Genomic DNA, 6,038 nt, shown 5'->3' with positions numbered 1-6,038 from the left:
GTTAGCTATTAATGATCGGTATATAAATATATACACGAGTTAGTCATAATTTAAATGCATTAAATAAACTCAGTATTATCTATTTCATAGTATTACCTATATTCTCTATTGTAAAAGTATTGCTAGTTTATAGCAAGCTTCAACTTTAATAAATGCACAAGATAATATATAAATATATTTCAAACAAAATATATTAAATATGTCTCCTAAATAATAATACTTAAGTCTTTTTCAACTTTTTTTTTCTACAAGTGAATCTTAGGTCAAAAGTCAGACTTAGTTTATTGCACAAATAATTGTATAACTGAATTTAAGTAACAATATATAATACAATAATTATCTTTTTAACTTCTTATAATTTAATTTCTTGATATATGTAATTTAAATCATCAATAAATTAAGCTATCTTTCATAATATTGAGTTAATGTATTTAATACTATTGTTTTTATCAAAGATTTAAGTTGAGTCCTTTGACAAGTTGTACGATATGTATGACTTTGATAACTCCTAACGAATGATCCTTATGACGGGACTGAAAAGAGTTATAATGTTTATGAGTAAAATTATAAATATGAGAGGATTGTCTCAATTTTATGGTGAAATACTATGTGTATTTATAGAAGTTCTGAAATCCTATGATTTATGTGATAAAAATAGACAATATCAAGATAATATTAATAAATTGTTGTTTATAAACAAGAAATATAGTAAAAATGTATTGCCTTACTTGTTGATTATATTATACTAATATATAGTATTAAAAAATATCTTAAAGCAACTGAACTATCGATTTAGTCATATATTTTGTTAATATATGATTATTAAACCAACAAATATATCATAAGATATTATTTAACTAATTTAGGTCAATAATGTTGAATGGATCTTATTAGGTCATATTACTTAGCATATTTGTTAGGTCGGGGTAAATACAATTACAAATTACAAACTTATTCATTATATAACGTACCTAAATAATTCATATATCAATTCAATGAAATTACCATATTTCATATCAATAATTTGTTCAATTCACCAATGTAAACATTTCTAATAATTTTAAATCATACAACTCAATCAAACATACCATTTAAAACAAAGCAATTTCGATGAGCTAAGTGAAATTAAATAGAAAATTATATTATTGTTCTCATATTGAAATTAATTGAATCAATTATTAGGTTTGAAATGGGTCTGGTTCGAGGAACCTCGATTAAGAGAGATTTGAAAAATTGAAATGTTTTGAATGGAAAAGCTTAAAATCTTAATCCTTCGATCATTTGAACGAGGCTCAAGGTTAAGGACTTTGGTATGGTAGGATGAGGTTTATGTTAAAGGGTGTTTAAGAAGAGTTTGGTTTGACCCTGTAAATAAAGGTCAAAACTAACCTAAAATAATAATTAAAATCGACATGGGTCGATTACATATAAGTATTAAAATCTTGGGATTAGTGTGAAGGAAAAATCAATGAATAATAATAGTAGAAAAGTAATGTGTCTAAAAGCTGACTTAATAGAAGATCAGTTCAAATCATAAATTTTTTATTTAATTAAAATATTCTGTAATTTACTAGCAATATTTTAATAAAAGATAACTTATGTTTATATTTTATTATATTTATATTTGTTTTGTAACTGAAATACTTATAAATAGAAAAGTAGAACCAAACTTTTGGATTTTTTAATTGCTTAAAGCAGTTTTAATTTAAGCCAGATTTTTTTTGTTCTTTATCCTTTCTTTTGTTCTTCAGTTTAGAGCTTCGTACTCTTGATCAAAATAAAACTAATTATGATTCTTGTCAATGTTTAGTGAATGAATTACTTAGAATAAAAATTGTATTAAAGTCACTCAAACTGGTACACCTAAAACTATAAATTATAACTCTTCTATTCATTTTTAATCATCAAAATCATATTATTTTTTTAAACTCATGTTAAGCATCATTATAAACTTTGATATCTTAGTTATGCTAAAACCAAAAACTCGTAGTCAATCATTTATCATACATGAAAAGTATAAAAATAAAAAATAAATAATGAACCATAAAATCTTTTATGAAAAAATATAAATTAATACATAAAAATAAAACATTAAACCATTTATATCGTTTTTCTTTAAATAAAAGATAAATTAAATAATTTATCAACATAATAGTTTTCCTATAAAAAAAAACATAAATTTTTTTGCATTTGTTTATAAAAATACAAGCGCTCACGTCATTATCTTTTAATACTCAAACAAATCTTTTTATTATAAATTTTGAAATAAATTTTTCATTCATTATATAGGATAGTCTCTTCGTAATTTTATAATGAGAAAAATTTAGTTTCTTAATTTCAAATGTTGACATCTAATTTTTGTTTTGCAAAACCAGCGACTTTGCTCTGAAATAGTCTAAATTAAAAGTTTGATATACAAGATATTACGGTAGATTAGCACATTAAACATTTTAAATAGTATTTTCTCACCATTCTATTTGATTTGTTCAAAAGTAAAAGAATAGGGACAATGTAATTGCGAAAAAGCTAATATCAAAATAATCTTAATCGTCTTAAAACAAATAAATAGGACAGCGTCTCATACAAAAAGAAAATATTAATGTTTTAATTTTTTATAATAGAAAATTAGTATTTTAACTTTTAATCTTAAAATGACAAATTATATTTATAATTATTTCAAAATAAACCATGACTCTAATAATAAAGAAAAAGGACAGTACACGTGGCAAAACGTGCAAAAAGACACGGATATTCTGCTTGGAGTTCTCCTCACAAATCGCTTACCCATTATTATGTTTTTATTATTTCTTTTAAAAATAAAAGAATGAGTTAAAATTATAAAAATTTGTGATAACTAAATAAGATCTCGAAATAAAATAGTAGTTAGATAAAAAAAATTAAATGGTAAAAGTTTAATTAAAAAATATTATTTTACTAAATGTTTCTTTATATAATTAATAGGAGAGACACCTTTTTACTGGTCTTTAGACATTTGAATCTTCTGTTTTAAGTTTTTCAAGTCCGCGTAAGTTAGACTTTTATCAATGAACTTAATTTACAATTAAGTATCAAAGCTCAATTAAATTTACCTTCCACTTCAACTTACCTCTCATTTATAGGTGTTTTGTAGATCTTAAATTATTGTAAGCCCGATAACATTATAGGTATTAAAATGTTAACAACCGATCAATTTGTTATTATTTTCTTTAACCAATATATTATTATTATCTTTAACTAATTTGTTATTATTATCCTTAACCAATATGTTATTATAGAATTGTTAATTGCTTCCTTGTCCAGCCCACTGGCCCAATAAAACTATTGCTAGTATTGGCCCAATAACAATAGTATCCGCACTGAACCAATTACGGTCCAATCACTCACAGGCCCATTTCTCCTGCTTGAATATTAACATAAAGAATAGACCGAAAAGTCATGCATGTAACCCGTTCGGCCTACATAACATAGTTGTTATCGGTACTACATTACCATTCGGATCAGATCCTCTATACCATGCACATGCCACCCAAGTCCAAGTTAGCCATAGTTAACTATAGGACTTATAATAGGCTTAAGTATTGGACCCGACTTGAGGCTCAGTTTTGTAACCGCTCCTGTAAAAAAGATGAAAAAGTGTGCGCAGTTGGATTAAGATCTTACACTCTTAAATGGTTATTTTCATTTCCCACTCTTGGAGAAGTTGCAGCGTCTTGCAATCACGGCCATTAGGTTGTTGTTCATCCTATGACTTGTATTTATTCCTATTCTAGAAATTACCTTGAATAAATATGACAGACCCACTACGTCGCTCCATTTTTCCAGCAGTTATCTCCACAAAGCACTTGGTTTGCACAAATTACAAGTAACCATGGCTTCTATCGTAAACTTTCCTTCCTCTACTAAATCTTTGGGAGAAGAGGGGCGGGGCAATGTCAATAGCATATCACCCTTTGCACCATTAGAGCCACCATCTTCTACTAGCCAACCCAGTAACACAAAGAAAACAAAAGAAACCTTGTTAAGCGGTGAAGCCGCTTTCCTCTATGGTAATGTTCTGGTTGAAGGTCCTGAAGAGGAAGAAGATGTATTGCAAACCCTTCTTAGTATTAGCGCATACAAATGGACATCTTGCGATGTGAGTGAGTTTAGCAGTTTCTTTTCCAATATAATAGAATTAGGGGATTGGGTAGAAAATAACTGTATAGTAAAAACCCTAGAATTTAGTCAGCGATTAAATTATCAGCATGTAAAGTGTAAGGTCTTGTAAAATTAAAGCCAAAGGTGTGTACACGTGGCAGCCAAGTATTGGGTAGAGTTCTAAAAATAAAACTTTTATAAAAGCACTTCATTCTAAGTTTCAACCTATTCCTCCACCGTGCAGACAAACACACCTCTCCTTCTTCTTCTACCCTTCATTCCTCTACCTTCCAACTACCATAACTCAGATTCTAACCGTTAGTTTCTCAAATTGAAGCTACCTAAGCATTCAGGACTCCAAGAGCTACGTTTCTACCGATCGATTTTCCGTTTCATCCAACCGGTAAGAAAGCCCTCTTTCCTTCTTTGCCCTAGGGTTTCAAGCATGAGATTCTTATTTCATGCAACCCATTTCGTTTCCTTCCACAATCTAACTTCAACTTAATGCTAAAATTCGTTCTCCATCATCAATTGATGATTTTAGGTGATTCTCACACTTTGGGTTCAAAGTACGTGGTCTAGGATTCTTCCTTGAGTTGGCCGGACGCACTAGAGGTAAGGGGAGCTAGCTTTCTTTCTATTTTTATAGTATGTTGTGAATGTATGATAAATTTTAAAGTTGTATGTTGTTGGAAGCATGAAATTGGTTGAATTGGTTTGAAATTCATGTATGGAAATGGGTATGTTATGTAGAATTGATGATTGATGATTTTGGACTGTTTGGAACCCCTTGGTATGTTGAATTATGTATGATTGGGACTGTGATGATGATTGAAATCTATTGTGGTAGTGTTTGGAAGGAAACCTAGTGCTTTAGAGTCACTTTTTGGCCATTTTAAGGGAAGTGAGGTAGTGATTTTGAGTATATGGGGTTTGTTGTGTTTGTGGANTGTTGAGNCAGTTTCANTGAGTGTATTGTGACTTGTTTGAGTCACTAAATTAGCCAAAATGGGTGTAAAATGGTAAGATTGGGTTTTGGGTCCCTCAGTTGGGCAAATGAGTGTTTTAGAGTTGAAATGAAGCTTAAATCACTTTAGAAATGTGTTAGAAATGTTTAGAATCACTTAGGTAAGTTTAATTATGTCTAAAACAAAGATTAGGAGTGTTAGAAGTTGGCAAAATTGGTTGAAAATGGTCTTAGCTGGTTCTGTCGAGTTTTGCATAATTCTGCAGAACTCTGCATAATTCTGCAGAGTTGGCCGTCCGGTTTGGATGGCCTTGGTCAGAGAAGGTTCTCCCTTCTCCTGACCGTTCGGTTTTGTAGGCCTAGTCAAGGAAGGATGACTCCTCCCCTTGACCGTCCGGTTTGGAGGTCTTGGTCAGAGAAGGTTCCCCCTTCTCTTGATCGTTCGGTCTGGTCTCCTCGGTCAGAGAAGGATTCCCCTTCTCTTCACCGTTCGGTCTTGGAGCCTTGGTGAGAGAAGGAGGTTTCCTTCTCAAACCGTTCGGTCATGGAACCCTGGTCAGAGAAGGGTCCCCCTTCTCTTGACCGTTCGGTTTGGCACTACAGGTTAGAGTGAGAAGGTCCTTTCTTCTCTTGACCGTTCGGTCTGGCAGGTGTGCTTTCGGTCAGAGAAGGTATTCCTTTCTCTTGACCGTCCGGTCTGAGTCTGGGTTAGAGAAGGAGGTTTCCTTCTCAAACCGTTCGGTCTGGTGAATCTTCGTTAAGAGAAGGAAGTTTCCTTCTCAATCGTTCGGTCTGGTGTGTTTTGGTTAGAGAAGGAGGTTTCCTTCTCAAACCGTTCGGTCTGGTGAATCTTCGTTAGAGAAGGAAGTTTCCTTCTCAACTGTTCGGTCTGGTGAGTTTTGGTTAGAGAAGGAGGTTTCCTTCTTAAACCGTT

Source organism: Vigna radiata, chromosome 7 (assembly GCF_000741045.1).
Source record: "Vigna radiata var. radiata cultivar VC1973A chromosome 7, Vradiata_ver6, whole genome shotgun sequence".
Taxonomy (NCBI): Eukaryota; Viridiplantae; Streptophyta; class Magnoliopsida; order Fabales; family Fabaceae; genus Vigna; species Vigna radiata.
This window is presented reverse-complemented; position numbering follows the sequence as displayed.